Source organism: Triticum urartu, chromosome 6A (genome assembly GCF_056163025.1).
Source record: "Triticum urartu cultivar PI428250 chromosome 6A, HENAU_Tu73, whole genome shotgun sequence".
In the NCBI taxonomy this organism is placed as follows: Eukaryota; Viridiplantae; Streptophyta; class Magnoliopsida; order Poales; family Poaceae; genus Triticum; species Triticum urartu.
Window position 1 is genome coordinate 593,696,056 of NC_141878.1, and position 17,796 is coordinate 593,713,851.

Consider the following 17,796-nt stretch of genomic DNA (forward strand, 5'->3'; position numbering starts at 1 on the left):
ACTCCACCACTACGAGAGGATCTCGTCCCGAGATCTAGAATGGCACCGGAGGGAAACAAACGGAAGAGAAAGAGAAGAGGTAAAACTAAGTTGCTTCTTTGACAAATGAGTGAAACCAAAGAACCCTAAAAAGGTTAAGCCATCTTGAGAAAAGAATACAACGAAGATGAATGAAGTTGAAAACACTCCGATTAAATGGATAATCATGAAAAGAACAAGGTTCTGACAAGAACAAGAAGAAGGGTAGAGGAGAGCAACATCACAAAGCCTCCGGAACAACAGAATAGAAAATAGATAATTGAAATAGGAGAAATGAGGAGAAAATGCCAACTTCTGCCAAAAGAGCTTGAGAAGGCATCCTTAGGAGAAGGGTCGAATGTAGTTGTTGGAAAAAAACAACAATGTAAAGGATAAACTTGAGATGGACTTATAGAAGACATCTCAAAATTATGAGGTGACAACTTGCCACTCACGGAAAAGATTTGATTGGATTGATATGAACAAGGAGGCGAGAAAATATTTCACCGGGAGGATAAGTGAAGAACTTGGATCATTTATAAGCACCATAAATAGCACGATCCTTAGGGAAGAGCTTTAGGTGAAATATAACCCAAGACAATTCCAATGACGAGATTGATGGATTTAAAATACCTCATTCTTAATAACATGTGAATCATGAAACATGAACTCAAATTATCAAGAATGACATAATACCACCTCCAATAATACGGAAGAAAGAATTGCACTCCGGATTGCAAGATGAGAATGCTTGAGCTCCTTAGAAAATAATCTCGATGAACACTTTGAGAAGGAGTATAAAACCTTGATGAACCATCATGTAGAACCTTGATGAAGTACTCCGGTAACAAAAGAATGATCCGAAATAATTGAATGATGAAAAGAATAAGATTGAAGCCTCGCAATGATTTATATAGAGATCTCCGTGATAATATAAGTGAAAGAGGTTGGAACTCCGGGAAAAGAAAAGATGAAACAAATGAAACTGAGAATTTGAAGGGCCTCCGGAATAAATAATTAATCACTGGATGAACAAGAATAACAATTATGTTATGCTTGTCCTTCATCAATTAAATTGATGACAAACAATGGATTTGGCACACTACTTATTCTTGTAGAAAGATTAAGAGAGATATGGCGCAAGCTAGAGAAGGCATTGAACGAACCACCAGAAGGGTTGAAACAAACGAATAAATTGATATGGTGACCAAGGAAGAGAACTCTTGAACAGACCACCATAAGAATTAAAATGACCGAAGGAAGGATAAGGACAACACCGGGAAGAATTTAGCAAAAGAACGAAGATGCTTGAGAGAATTTATATATGAGAGAACGAAGAGATCATGCACTGATTAAAGGATATTTGATCGATGCACCGGTAAAATTAGAAGGATGAGAGCTGAAAGCTGAGAATGAATAACTCTGAGATGATGGTCTCCGGATGATCAAACTGAAAAGGCTCCTGAATTGCTCCGGATAGGTGAAAAGAATTCCCACAATCAAAACAATTATGAGAGGATGGCAGAGAATGGAGCAAGATTAAAGAGAAACTCTTCTTCGGTCTCCAAAATCCGAGAATGACGATGAGAAACACCACCATGAATTGTTTAGACACTCTGGAAGAATCAAAACGAAGAGGTTGAGCCAACGATGAAAAGAATTTAAAAGATCTTGCAGAAATACATTTGACCGATGATAACTCATTCTTACGTCAAAACTTCAAAAGGAATTTTTAAGGATATCTCCGGGAAAATAAGAAGAGTCAGGTAAGATCCTGGGAAAAGACCTGTGGGTTAGGACCCACTCAAAAGAAACACCGTTGAAGGATTTAAAAGAGAGAATGCACCAGTTGAATAAAAAGGCTCGAATGATATAACATCCTCGAAATAGCTTGAATGAAAGAAGAGTGGATACACGAATCTTTGAGATATCTTCAGCACTCCGGAACAATTGAATAGCGAGAGGTGAATGATTATGAGGTGCACCGGTATGAGAAGGCATTGAAATGAGGAAAGGATATGATCAACAAAGCTTGACTTGAATCCACCGGAGAAGAAAAGAATGGAGAATGATGAACTTGAAGCTCCATTAGTATCTTTATGAAAATAACCGGATAAGAATATTGAAGGAAAAGAATGGAGAGACTTCACATGAATCAAAGGATGCTTGATTAAGAAATTCGAGTCCTCGAAGAAAAAGGGTGGGTGGGTGGGAAAACAAAGACAACTTGAAGACGGATGAAACAAACACCGTTGAGAAGAACTATTACTTGATCAAGCGGATGTTGAAACGAACGGATCCACTTGAAGAGAAGCACACCGGTTAACAGGATTGACATGACAAACTCGATGATCGAGAAGGATTAGTATTCACATGAGAACACCGCTTAGAGAAGGTATGGAATCAACATTTGACTTCGAAGCAACTCGAATACCACAACTCAAAACAAAAGCAAAGGATTGGCTTGCAAAATAAGCCAGAACAAACATATGATAGAGATTTCGTCCGAAGTTTTCGTGGTGGGGCCTACACGGGCTCGATCGTACAGCACCATCATGTACAAGGTAGTGCACATGACATACGAAGCGTCCCCGAGTCAGCATAGCCAAGGACTCTTTAAGACACAACGAGACCATTGTAAAACCGGCCGTGAATAGGCGGACCACTAGACGTCGAACCCCAATTTCATATCATACATCTGTCGGAAAGATATCCTAAGAGCTACTTGAATTCCCCCCTATGAAACTCCCGAAATTTTCCGGTTATGCAACCAGGTGTTGGGGATACAGGGGAAGCATAATATCTCACCCAAACTAGCAAATCCTACATCCAGCTGTATCCATCCTTCAACACATAACCAAGAAACCTTCGGAAATCATCTACCTCAACCTTCGAAAAGCGTCCGTTATACAAGTTATGGCAATACTCCCGAACTCCCGCCCCAGTACTGGGTGGCGTCGAGGTTATCTCACCAACGAACTGCATAAAAGAGATTTTCGATGTCGGCGTACTAAACTCAAGTATTCCAGAATTGCAACGATAAAATTATGATGACAACACCTCAGAGCTCAACTCCCCAGAACACTTCCACTAAACCCCTGACAGGAGGCACCAAGACAATGTTCTCATCATAAAACCATCGGAACGATTCCAAGATACCCGCGTGATCCTAAAAAAAATTTAGTGAAATTTGAGAAGAGAAGAGTCAAAACTCTACGTCAGGATGCCTTACCAGAGCGATGAGGAGACTGGGAAGTAAAAAGAATTCCTAAACTCTCCGATATATAATTCCTAGATAACTCAAAACATTTTTCTAGACACAACTCGGCTGCTAAAAACGATCAAGCAATGGGGCTCCTAAGGTCGGGGAAGGCTCTGATTACCAACTTGTAACACCCTCGATGCGACTATATCTCCCACGTGTCGAGGCACGACTTAGAGGCATAATCTCATTGAAGGCAAAAGGCGCAAGTCAGGTAATCATCACAAACATCCCATGTAATATAGATAATAAAAGGGATAACATAGTTGGCTTACACTCGCCACGTCAATCAAGTACATAAATAACATACATCATCCAAACACTCATGGCCCGACTACGGCGCCAAAATGAAAGATAACCCAACAAGCGACATGGTCCCGATCACCCCCAACAGGGCACCACTACTGATCATCAGGAAAGGAAACATAGTATCATTGAGAGTCCTCGTCGAACTCCCACTTGAGCTCGAACGCGTCACCTGGAGCGGAATCACCTGGACCTGCATCTGGTGTAATAGTAATCTGTGAGCCACAGGGACTCAGCAATCTCGCACCCTCGCGATCAAGACTATTTAAGCTTAATAGGTAGGGTAAGGTAAATATATGTGGAGCTGCAGCAAGCGACTAGCATATATGGTGGCTAACTTATTCGCAAAAGAGAGAGAGAAGAGAAGGCAAGGCGCGAGCGAGAAACTAGAGAGCAACCTGTGCAAACATTACTCCAACACCGTGTCCACTTCCCGGACTCCGCCGAGAAGAGGCCATCACGGTAACACACATGGTTGATTCATTTTAATTAAATTAAGGTTCAAGTTATCTACAACCGGACATTAACAAATTCCCATCTGCCCATAACCGCGGGCACGGCTTTCGAAAGTTCAATCCCTGCAGGGGAGTCCCAACTTAGCCCATGACAAGCTCTCACGGTCAACGAAGGAATAGACCTCCTCCCAAGACGTTCCGATCAGACTCGGTATCTCGGTTCTTCAAGACACTTCGACAGGTTAAAACTAATCCAGCAACACCGCCCGAATGTGCCGACAAATCCCGATAGGAGCTGCACATATCTCGTTCTCAGGGCACACTCAGATAAGCAATACGTACAACTAAAACCAGCCCTCGAGTTTCCCCGAGGTGGCGCTGCAAGGGGCTCTAGGTTGGACCAACACCCAGAGGAGCACTGGCCCGGGGGGTTTTAAATAAGATGACCCTCGGGCTCCGGAAACCCAAGGGAAAAAGAGGCTGGGTGGCAAAAGGTAAAACCAAGGTTGGGCATTGCTGGCAAAGCTTTAATCAAGGCGAACTATCAAGGGGTTCCCATTATAACCCAACCGCGTAAGGAACGCAAAATCCGGGAACATAACACCGATATGACGAAAACTTGTATGCCAGTACTGCTATATATATATACTACACCAACACTCAAGAACACCCATCTCATTCTCACCATCTTCCTCTGGTCTCTCTGTGTGGTGCGTACCCATCCATCACCAGCTCGATCGATCACGCTATGACGACCACCGCGTCGCTGCTGTCCGCCGCCGGCGGCATTGGCCAGCTCTCGCGATCAGCCTCCCGCATCGTCGGCAAGACGGTGAGCAGGTTCCACCTTCTCCGCGTTGAGGCCTACTCGCAAACCAAGACGGTTCCCGCCGGCCAGAGCATCGTCTCCACCCCTTTCTCCATCGGCAAGTACAAGTGGGGCTTCAAGTACTACCCCAACGGCTGCGACACCACCACCAAATCAGACTACATCTCCCTCTTGTTAGGATGATCACCACCATGTGGGCCCAATGGCCCACCGGGCCCTTAGATCCACGCCCTGATCGGGGGCGCTCAACCCACTATGGGTGACTGTCACATGCACTATATAAAGAGGTGGGGCCGGCGGCTCGCACCACGAGGTTCATCGCATAGCCGTACACCCTACTTAATCCCCTATCGATCTAGGGTTAGTGCAGTGCTGATGGGAAACTCCGCCACCACTACTCTCTGCCACCACCGCCGCCATCCACCATGGCCGGCAACTGGAACTCCTCAAGCCACGAGGGAAGGTAGGTTCACTGGATTAATCTACCCTACCCGATCCAAAGATCTATCAATGGTATCAGACAGAGAGGGCCTAGTGCTCGCCGGCAAAGTGCGCCGCCGCAAGGCCGCGCCGGTTCCTCTCGATCCAAACGGGCATCGGCAAGCCGAGCCGTTCGGACGAAGAACAACCCCGCGAGGGGCAAAGTACACGGGCAGTGGGGGCACCACGCCTTCCCCACTGCCAAAAAAAGAACAGACCCCATTGGGGAAAGAGCACCGTCACCGATCCATTCGATGGCGGCGCGCTCACCGCAAGGGGAATGCGCGACCAGCGAAGGGGTCGGCATCGGCGCCGCCACTCCATTCCTCGGGCGCAGATGTGAGCTTGGGGGGCGCGACCACAAGCGTCTCTCTCGCTCGGCCTGGCGGTTATGGGTGAAATGGAGAAAGGGAAGGGGGCTCGCGCGGCGCGGCTCGACGCCGTCGCCGGCGGCCTGCGTAGCCCTAACCCGCCGCATCGGGAAAGCCGCCGCGTGCCTCTCTCTTTCTCTATCGCAGGAGGCGGCGGAAGAACAGGGAGGAAAGGAGGGGAAGGGAAGAGAAAGAGCGCCGCGGCACGGCGCGGTGGCGTCCGACGCCGTAGCCGGCTCGCTGGCGGCGCGATGGGAACGCTAGTCAGATCGGCCGCGGGACAGAGCGAGCGACGAGGAGGAGAGAAAGAAATGCGGCTTAGGGTTTTCGGTCGGGAGCGAGCGACCAGTTTTGTTCAGGAGAAAAAGGCGCTGGACCGTTCGATCGCGTTCGACGGCCGCGATGGAAACCCTAGAGCAGTAATTGGGCTGCTGGGCCGAAAGGGCGGCGCCTGGGCCGCATCACTCGGGAGGCCGGGCGCTGCGCTGTGCTTCTTAGGAGGCTAGGCGGAAGCACGGATGGGCCGGTTTCGGCCCATAGAGGCGCGCACGACAGTTTTTTATCCAGTGTTTTGGGCAAAAGTCACACGGTTTGTTTTTTTTGCTATTCAATTTTTTTTCCAACAAATTTTTTTTAGAAAATATAAAAGTAAACAGAAAAAGTTTCTGAAAATGAAAACAGGAAATTTTCAGAAAAATAAATGTTCATGAATTTATAAAGAAAATAATAAAGTTCATGAATTTTTATTAGTCAAAGAAAAGTTTCTGTAAACAGTAAAAAGTTCATGAATTTTTTATTCATGTTTTTCCGCTGCATAAATAATTAATAGTACTCTTTTACAAAGAAAGAAAAAGTATTATCCTTCAATTAAATTGGAACCAACGGGAAAATTTAATTGGATGAACAGTTTTTTGAGAGAAGTTTTTTCACTTATGGGTGAAATCAGATTGAGATAGCTTCTGCTATGACAGTACAAAGATATTTGATTAAAGTTTAATTATGGTATTGTTATTTTCTGACCAACGTTGATGATGACAATATTATAATTCAATGAGTCTTATAGTTAAAAGTTCAAATCTCTGATAAATTTTGTATCAAAGTGACCTTTTTTCAGAGAATTTGATAAAGACTGAGAAATGTATATTGCTAGTTTTCCGCTGCAATAAAGTTGATGATGATTATTATTTCTAAGCAAAGTTATTTAATAGAAATACTATCATCACATTGTTCATGAGTTATATGCATTATTTCCATTTTCGCCCAACGGTGATATGGAATTAATGTAGAAGAATGAGTTTTATTCTAATTCTACCAGAACGATGATTTAGAATATAAAAAAGAAGTTTTGCAAAAGTTTATTGTGCATATTTTTTAACCAGGCTAACGTAGGGTTATTTTTATGCTCATTATTGTTGATTATTGGCTAAGTTTTCTCAGACTAAAAGTTTTCCATGCTTTCATTCATGAAAGCGAATGGTTGGGTACTGGTGACCCGAAAGATGACCAAAAAGATGACCAAGAAAGGTCATAACGTGAGATAGTATGTTCTCTCTAAAGAATGGTTTCAAAAGAAAAGAGATAGATCATTCAGAGTCTTGGTTGATGAATGTCTTTCATGTACTCTATGATTTGAGATAAAACAAGCAACATGCGTGTTTAATTTGACCAACGTCGGATCAAGCATGTGTGTCAAAGAGCATTCGGATTTATTTATAAATTTGATGACTGAATATGCAGTCAAAAGAGCCAATTCTGGCATTTATGTCCCTTGCAGGGAATTACCCGCATGGCGGGAAAAGATGATTATGATAAAACCCGCATGGCAGGATAAGTCTGGGAAAATCCCTGCGTAGCCCGTATGGCAGCAGAAATTTTCTCAGACTTATCCTGTATGACAGGAGAAAGACATGATGGCTCATGTGCTTTTAATGTGTCCCACTCTGGGAGAAAAATATGGAGTAGCTATTATGCTTTCCTAGTATCAACCGTACATCTTATGTGTAACGGTCATTAAGCACTCAATAAATCCGAGGAGAATAAAAGTTACAGACGAAACTAAAGATAAGAATGATATGCACGTGTGACTTGCAAAAGTACTAATGATAAAGAACTCTGTTGAGTTTCTAAAATGGAATGAGAAAAAAGTACTCCCATACTAGTTAAAAGATAACTTTATTTTGTATGAAGAGATAACTTCATTTCGTATGAAGTAATCTGATGAATGAAGTAGATAATCAAAGTTTCCTCAATTCACAAGGTTATCAATGCTTTTCGAAATTGTGGCAGAAAAGTTCTTGCCACATTTCGAGGGGGAGAAAGATATATGAGATAAATTAAGAATGATGAAACTCCCCTATACTTTAGATAATGTGATGAAGAATGTGATCGTCTGGGGGAGTATGACGGTCATATTAATACCCCTAAAGAAAAGAAATAGTTGTATTTCTGGATCTTTTACAGTTCCGAAAGCAGAGTAAGGAATACTAAGACGGTGCTTAAAGTGCCAGAAAGAAGAAAGTTTTAACAGAATAAACCCAAATAATAAAGTTTAAAGATACGCCATTTTTAGTGAAGATGGAGTAATCTAGGGGAGCATGTTGTATGACCTATACAACACCTGTTGTTAGCTCTATAAAGGATGAATGAGTAAACATGGATCTTGTGATACAAGTCCCTATAAAATCTATTGTCTCTTGGAAATGAAAGACTATACAATTAATTTGCCTCTTGGCAATGACAGAGCAACAACAGCCCCATATGAAAGAAGTGCCAGTACCTGAGATACAGATGGTCTCAAGGAATGAGAAAATCAGATACTTCTAATTACTATGAAGTCTATGTTAGTGAAGTTCAAATGGAGGTTGATCCCACCTCATTTAAAGCGCTCAATCGAGCTTTGAGAAGTGTATGTTTGTCTAAATGACAAGAGAATATATGAGATGAAATAAGATTTGTGAATCCCAACGATGTTTGGGTCTCATAAGTAATTTCTAATGGAGCATAAACAGTAGGTTGTAAAGGGTCTACAAGGTCAATGTGACTCCAAAGGAAATATGTAAAGGTGTAAAACACGACTTAAATCGAAAGGTTTTTGCGCATTTTGCACTGAATAAATTACAATGAGTGTTGGTAGCACATCATGATCTGAGTTACATCAGATGAAAGTAAAGAACACAGGGGATACTGCCTGAAGAAGTCTTTTATGGACTAAAGCAATCAAATGTTGTTTTGGGTTAAAGAAAATGATAGGACAATTGTATTCGTGCAAAGTTATAGAATGGGAAATTCATTTCCTAATCCTATGCATGTGGATGACATCCTACTTGCTAGTGGTGATGTCAACCTACTGCAGGAGGAGAAAAGAAGTTCTTGTCCTCAAAGTTCAAAAGAATGTTCTCGGTAGAGTGTCTCTCGTTATAAGTATCGAGATTCACGAAGAAAAGAATAAAAGGGGGTATTAGGGATGTCAAATGGACATGCTAAGAAAGGTCTCTAAAGTATGCATGCGAGAAAACCTACGCCTGTTCTTATAGTCAAGGGTAATGGAACTGGAAACTATGGTGTTCCAAAAGTTGATGAGAAAAGATTGAAAACGGATATGGTACCCTATGCTTGAGCTGTTGGAAGCTCAATATATTGCCGTGACACAGTTCACATATTCGGGTTGTTTTGGCAATGTCCAGTCCATATATAGATCACTGGAATGGAGTCAAAGATATCGGCCTCATACTGAAAGAAATAAGTGCTCTCGAAATATTGTGAGTACAAAGACATGACTTGTGAAATGTATAGCGAAATCCACAATTGTCGCTAACTTTCACACTTGGAGTTTTGATGTGGAAAAGCTCCAAAGAATGAAACAATTATCATCAATGTGATGCAAAGATATGTTTTAGCTTGATATGAGGTTAAGGGACAGGAAAAATGGTTATGAAGACCTGTACCCGGAGTTGATAATGGTTGACAACAGTCATAACTATTTTAAGTCTTTCGCTCCTAATGAAAACGAGTCAAGTGTTGATGCCAAACACACTGACACAGAGTTATGCGTTGTAAAGGAGAAAGTCCGGAATTATGTAGGAATGCTTGAAGCATAAAAGCAACAGACAAGTGTTTGCAGATCTGCTTATTAAAGGCTTATCGCCCAGTGTGTTCGGAGAACACACAGTCGACATGGATTTATGGTATAGTCTAAAATTTCCGGACAATAAAAAGGCCCAAGGTTAAAGAATTTCTTTCAAAACAAAGAGGTACGTTGTGACTGTCTGATTCCATCGGCAATTGAGCTGTGACGATGAAACATGTTCTATGTATTGATCTGTTATGAAACGAGTAAAGTAAATGTATACGGTCAAAAGTAAAAGTTGAGATCAAGGGGGAGAATGTTAGGATGATCTCCACCGTGTGGACCCAACGGCCCACCGGGCCCTTAGATCCACGCCCTGATCGGGGCGCTCAACCCACTATGGGTGACGGGCCCCTGTCACCTGCACTATATAAAGAGGTGAGGGCCGGCGGCTCGCACCACGAGGTTCGTCGCATAGCCGTACACCCCACCTAATCCCCTACCGATCTAGGGTTAGTGCAGTGCTGAAGGGAAGCTCCGCCACCACTACTCTCTGCCACCACCGCCGCCATCCACCATGGCCGGCAACTGGAGCTCCTCAAGCCACGAGGGAAGGTAGGTTCACCGGATTAATCTACCCTACCCGATCCAAAGATCTATCAACCTCCAGCTCTACGACCACAACAGAAAGAAGCGTCAGCTGCAAGCGCAGTACAAGCTGAGCATCCTCGACCACGCCGGCAACGTCGCGTACGGGCTCCCCGCGAAGACGAGCGTCTTCAAGAGCAGCGGTGACAAGGACGACGACGACTCTGACGACGACGAGGAGGAGGAACCCCAGTTATGCGGTCACGAGCAGTTCATCCGTCGGGAAGACCTGGAGAAGCGCGAGGACCTGCTCAAGGACGACTGCATGGTGTTCCGCTGCGATGTCGGCGGCTTCACCGAGCCTCGCTCGCGAGGAGAGCGAAAGCGAGCTAGTTTCGGACGATGATGTGTTCGGGTTGAAGCCATCCCGTTACCGCTCCGGTGACTACCGTCACCGCCGTCTTCGTCGCGCTGATGACAATGAGTTCGTCCAGTCACTACCAGAAAAACAGGGTTTGCCAACGGCCAAATCTATGCCGACGGCTCCCGTCGGCATCGCCGCACCTATGCCGACGGCCAAGGATGGGCCGTAGGCATAGAAAAGCCGTCGGCATACATTGATCTATGCCGACGGGGCCGTCGGCATAGACGTGGCCGTCGGGACCGCCCGAGATAAGCCTACGGCTCCCGTCGGCATAGGACAGGCCGTCGGCATATCCCGGGCCCAACTCCCTGGTCAGTGCTGACGCTTGACGGCGTTTATCCTACGCCGACGGGCGGTAACGGCGGCCGTCGGCATATCTGTGGCAGAGGTATGCCTACGGCGTAGCCGTCGGCATAGGGCCCTCTGCCACGTCAACGATACGTATGACACACCACGTCATCGATCCGTGTGTGCACAGATATGCCGACGGCCCCGCCGTCGGCATATGTTTACTTTACTTAATTTTCTATATTATCTGTGGCAGAGGTATGCCTACGGCACGGCCGTCGGCATAGGCCCCTTTGCCACGTCATCGATCCGTGTTGCCACGCCCCGTCATCGATCCGCGGGATAACCTGCGTGTGTGCACAGATATGCCGACGGCCTTGCCGTCGGCATACATATGTTTTACTTTATTTTTTTATTTTTACTTTGTTCTGTTATTTTTACTTTATTTTAGTTTTTGTTTTTGCATAAGATAATTATGCCTTATCTAAAAAAACATTCCCGATGGTATATCGATTGCCGCCCCCCGTTACGAACGGCGCCGCCGCCGGCACCTGGAGGGGGGAAACGGACGCGTGGGGTCTACACGAAGGGGATCTTGCTGTGGGTCTGGCCCGGATGTTGCTCCAGAGTGTTTCTATGGGCTGACCTAACACAACCGGGTGGGGAGGTCCACTGGTCAAAGCCCGTCCGTGCAAAGTCAAAGGGCTAGATCGCGTGGTCAAATGCTACAGGGTTAGGCGGGACGGGGGCCCTGGGGGGTAGCAATGCCATCAGAGCGTGGCACCGGGCCCTCATACATGTGGGGTGGTGTGGTGGCATGTCTGAAGAGGCGGCACGCGTGTCCGGGGTGTGCCCCCCTCACGAACGGCGCCGCCGCCGGCACCTGGAGGGGGGAAACGGACGCGTGGGGTCTACACGGAGGGGATCTTGCTGTGGGTCTGGCCCGGATATTGCTCCAGAGTGTTCCTATGGGCTGACCTAACACGACCGGGTGGGGAGGCCCACTGGTCAAAGCCCGTCCGTGCAAAGTCAAAGGGCTAGATCGCGTGGTCAAACGCTACAGGGTTAGGCGGGACGGGGGCCCTGGGGGGTAGCAATGCCACCGGAGCGTGGCACCGGGCCCTCATACATGCGGGGTGGTGTGGTGGCATGTCTGAAGAGGCGGGACGCGTGTCCGGGGTGTGCCCCCCCTCACGAACGGCGCCGCCGCCGACACCTGGAGGGGGGAAACGGACGCGTGGGGTATACACGAAGGGGATCTTGCTGTGGGTCTGGCCCGGATGTTGCTCCAGAGTGTTCCTATGGGCTGACCTAACACAACCGGGTGGGGAGGTCCACTGGTCAAAGCCCGTCCGTGCAAAGTCAAAGGGCTAGATCGGGTGGGGAGGGGGAGGCAGGCGAGGAGGAGGGTGGTGGCGGGGATGATGGTGGTGACGGGAAGGGGGTTGACACGAAGGGGTGGCTGCGTGGCAACGCAAAGCTACCAAAGCAGGTTCCTGCTACTGAGGAGCAGAAGTGGCTCATTGAGCCCACGGGAAAAGAGTAAGTGGTTCATTATGTTGCTTGTCACATGCTTATTCCGTTTGTTATTTATTTTTCTTGTCACATGCTAATAGTTCATTCTTTTGCAGCAACTGGATATATTCTAAAGGGGTCCGTATTCCCAACGGCCTCATCACCGTCTTGCTGAAGTTATATTGGCCGGGGTTGTACTGTCCTGATCCAGTCAGGCAGCCGGACCGTCGGGTTTTGGCCACGAGCTGGGACCACTGGGAAGCGGCCCGCCACGCGGACCATGAGACCCATGCCAAGGCCGTGATCACTACTTTCTGGGTGAGTTCTCTTCAGAAGCACAAGTCCATTCTAGTTTCATGAATGATTTAACTCATGGCTTCTCCCATTCTTGTTTCATGCATGATTGTAGAAATTCTATCGAGTTCTTCCGGAGCACAGGGCTAGAGCGGACCAGATCGTGCTGCGCCAATGCAAGAAGAAGGCCCGCCAGATGCAGTACGAGGTGCGCTATGTGGCCATCTCCACATACTACCACGACTATCTTGGTGTGAAGATGACCAAGGAAGAAGCGCGGAGGATGGGCATTACCTTGGAGAGGCCCGAGTTCTTGGCGGTAAGTATAAAAGATTTTTCATTATGCTTTCATTATGCTTTCATTACCTTGTGGTACATTATGCTTTATGCTTTATGCTTCCATAACACCAATTTGGACACACCTACATGCCATTATGCTTTTATTATGTAGGTGTGTCCAAATTGGTGTTATGGAAAAGACGAGTCCTGGGCGGCATTGGTGGATCTTTGGTGTGATGAGGCTGGAGCCTGGGCGGCTATGAGAACCCAAAATAAGGCTAACCGAGGGACGGAGGGAGTACATGCTCAGGGAAACCGAAACCACTATCTCCACAAGGCAGTTAATGTATGACTAACCCCATTAAACATTCTTCTTCTTCTATTTACCATCACTTTCTTATGTATGACTAACCTCTGTTTGGTGGTGCAGGGGGAGAAACTGAAGCGGCCGCTCTCACACATGCAGGCGTGGGAGATCGCCCATACGCGGAAGGACCCCAAGCCTGGCGAGCCCAAGTACTACGGCAAGAAGACCGAAGGGAGGAAGAAGGCCTACTCCGAAGCGTATCTGGAGTTACATCCTGACACACCTGACCCCATTGCGGCGCCTCTGGACGACATGGCGGTGGTGAGGATGGGGCCCAAGGAGCACGGTCGGGATGCGGTTCTCGATGCTGTGATCACTCCTAGTATCTCCTACACACAGCTTCGTCGGATCAACCCGAGCCTGAGCCAGCGCACGAGCCAGCCAGTGACTAGTACACAGTCCCTCTTTCAGGAGCAACAATCTGTAAGTATTTTCCCTCTTATCTTCATTTCTCACTTCATTTTCCGCATTTAGTAGTTTTATGAGTTCCATCATGTCATACCGTAGGCCTACATGGGGTACACACGCCAGGAGACCATGGCGTGGCATCAGAGGCTTTATGAACACCAAGTGCAGAGGGATAGCCAGATGCAGCAGGCTTTTCAGGATATGGCGGCCGGCAGGTGTCCTCAGTTCCCTACAGCACAATGCCCTCCAGCACAACCAATGCTAATGAGCTTTGAGGAGTTTGTGGCACAGAACGCTGGCCCCTCGCCGGTTAGTTCATCCCCAATCTATTCACCCAAAGCATGTCATGCCTTTCAACACAGTCATAGATCCTGTGCATATGTATTTTCAACATGCAGGGAACAGGTGGATCTACCGTTGGCGGTGGTCTTCGCAGCACTCCGGAGACACGGAGCCCGACCACTCCGATCCACGGAGGCGGAGGCGGTAGCGCTGCCGCTAGCACTGATGACCTGGACTTTGGCCGTCTTGGCGGTGACGACCTCCGCGGTGCTCGATGATGCTTGAGATGTGATGATGATGCTTGAGATGACTTGTGTGTGCTGATGATCATTTAGCTGACTTGTGTGATGATGCTTATGCTTACATTCGTTGATATGCTTATGCTTGTGTGATGATGATCTATTGTTGTCATGATGCTTATGCTTACGTTCGTTGATATGTGCTGCTGATATGTGCTGTTATATATGTGATGTTATCTGAATTGAACTGATTTGAAAACAAACAGAAAAAAGAAAAAAAAATTAAAAGCAAACTATGCCGACGGCTAGGCCGTCGGCATAGGGCCAGCGTGAGCTCCCAGTTGCTGACACGTGGGCACCTATGCCGACGGCCCAGCCGTCGGCATAGTTTGAAATTAAGCCGACGGTCCGGCCGTCGGCATAGGTGCCCACGTGTCAGCAACTGGGATCTCTGTTTGAAGTACTATGCCGACGGCCTGGCCGTCGGCTTAATCTCAGACTATGCCGACGGCTGGGCCGTCGGCATAGCCTTGGCCCACGAGCAGCGGACGGTCGGCACGTGGCACATCTATGCCGACGGTCTGGCCGTCGGCACAGTTTTCTACTAAGCCGACGGCTAGGCCGTCGGCATAGGGGTGCCACGTGGAGACAAGTCGTTGGGCAGACTTGACGGCGGCCGCCGTTAGGCGATAACGTTGCCGACGGCCTTGGCCGTCGGCATAGATGTACGGACACCGTCGGGATAGGTCTTATGCCGACGGCCTTTCTATGCCGACGGCCTTTCTGGCTACGCCGACGGATATTTTGCCGACGGCCCTATGCCGACGGGGGCCGTCGACATAGGCCTGTCCCGACGGCCATTCAGGGCTATGCCGTCGGCATAGGGTGCGATTCCGGTAGTGAGTGGTGTTTGGCCCAGAAACGCATCGGGTGATGAGACGCCGGCCATTGATTATTGAAGCGTGCAAGGAGTGCAGGACGGCCTAGAATAAAATCTACTAATTAAGTTTTATTTTTATCGATGCATCCAATGGTTGCCTTGCTAGGAATAATTAAGGAGTGGCATTTTGATGTCCCTCAAGAAAATAAAAGGATGTCATTTCAATGAATAAATTTGTCTCTCTTTCAATATGATCTCTCTTGGATTATGATTTAACTGTTTGCTGTCCCAGTATTAAGATTCCCTTAAGATCAAAACATAAAAAGCAAAGGAAAAAAGGAAAGAAAATACCCACACGAATCTCCACCTAAAATCAATGAGATTGGACTTAAATATGCAATACTTATGGCATATCTAGATATGCAATAACTCAGGGTTTGCTGATTTGTACCAACCCAGTTTGCTAATTAGTTATGTCCGTCCGGTGGCATGACATGTTTACCGTGAAGGTTGGGCGGAATCTTACTTGAGTTAGGTTATTATCCGTTTGTGTGCTATGCATTTACAGCCCAAACCAACCAAACACATTTAAGGGAATCATGTTACGGTGTAATTGAATAACGGGATTGTGCTTTTCTAACTATGATGAGGATGTTGTTGTTCATTCTGATTATTCGCTCGGCTATGTTTTTTACATTATGTCATCTACGTACATTCATTTTTTTACTTGTAAAAGCCTTCTAATGTAAGGTGCAAAATATGTATTTGTCTAGGAAGAATGGAATCTGAAAGCCAAGGATCTGGTGCACCCATTATGTTGAATGTGTATGTCACATAGTTACCTGATTCGCAACTTGAGTTCACATATCGAATTTGCTACATTCTATGACTCGGGTTCGATAGGCGGTATACATCTCCGATTTGCGTATCGGGGGTCCGGTTCGTGAACTTGCTATCTTTGGTTCGAAATAGCTTACCGTTCGCATTCAAAAATAGCCATCGAAGTTCCTAGATAGATATAATAAATAAAAATAGGGATAATATGTTGGTTGGTCCAGCCCAAACGAACCCACTAGGCCACGACCTGCTGCTCCTCCGCTGCTTCCGATAGCCTCCTCCAAAATGTAATCTAGCACGGCCGCCTCGTGCGCTTTAGCACTTCCTCGTTCTTTCTCCTGCTCAATTTTTCCCTCATTTCAGCCATTGAAAAGGCCTTGATTAGGTTGATATTAGTAGGAGGTCTCACTTTCCAACTGTTGACATGTTGAAACTCAGTGGCTCCAGCGTTGGTAGAAAACTGAAACTTTCTACTAGGCATTCCAAAAAGAACCAGCCCTAGTATCTTTTCCCACATTTCTCATCTTCTTGCAAGATGCGGCACTATCTGCTGCAAGCTTGCATATTTGATTGTTTTTGCAGAGGATTGTGGAAAGTGCATTACACACGTGTAAACTTGCAGTACACAATAGTCCATAATGTACATTACACATAGGCGTAAATTACTTTGGACAATAGTACAAAATGAAATAAACATAAGTGTAAAATGCAATGGAGAATATTCATAGAGATATATCCAACAGAGTTCTAGTTTTGAAGATTAATTTGGACCCTTTATCTGAGAGTTGGTGCTTTTAAAATATTCAAAACAGGGTATGATAAGGCTGCAAGATATCTGTGGCACTCAAAAACTTGGGGGAAAAAAGATTGCAAGAGAGTCTGCAAGAGAGATTGCAAGAGTTTGAATCGATGAATAAAAAAAAGGACAGCTATCCTAGCATAGCATCTGGGTGGATGGCCAGAGAGAAGCGTGTGAACCATAGAAAATGTTCTACCTCAAGCACTGAATGGGGTTGGAAGCCGCCCTATTGCAACGCCATTGTTGCTCCTCTCACGGCACATTGCATGTGGCGTAGAGGGGGATCGAGATACGGCGGCCTTCAGCGCCACCACCGTTGGTGTATGAAGGGTGTCAGTGGCTGCCGCTGCTATTCAAGCGACGCTGCCGCTGTTGGTCCCATCCCGAGTTATGAAGTTGACAGGGAGGGGGGATGGGGGCCTCGATCGCTATCAACAATACAGAATGGGCGCTATGGAGAAGATGTGGTGGGCGGATTGGTAGAGAAGATAGGGTAGGCGGATTTGGTGGTGCCCATTATGGGTTTGTATCCGAATTTAGACAGGTGTATGATACACAGAGCCAAAGCCGACACAGATCCGATAAATCCAACACCGCACTCTAGTGTTGTAGCACGACAGCATTTCGCTGATTTCGACGGTCATCGCTATTTGCCATAGCCCGCTATTTCAATTACTGATATTTCCGTAAGATCGCCGCATCCTTGGCCGCTTTTTACCACCTCCTTCACCCAATCACCTCCTTTGGTGGGAATAGTGGAGTTCTTCCGGGATGTTACACTCGTAAAATGATCGTCGAAACAATACCAG

The 17,796-nt window shown here is 46.5% G+C and overlaps 1 pseudogene; it reads left to right on the forward strand.

Moving 5' to 3' along the window:
- The first annotated feature begins 4,789 nt into the window (after positions 1 to 4,789).
- LOC147966914 (BTB/POZ and MATH domain-containing protein 3-like) lies at positions 4,790 to 15,405 on the forward strand (annotated as a pseudogene).
- Positions 15,406 to 17,796: the final 2,391 nt, after the last annotated feature.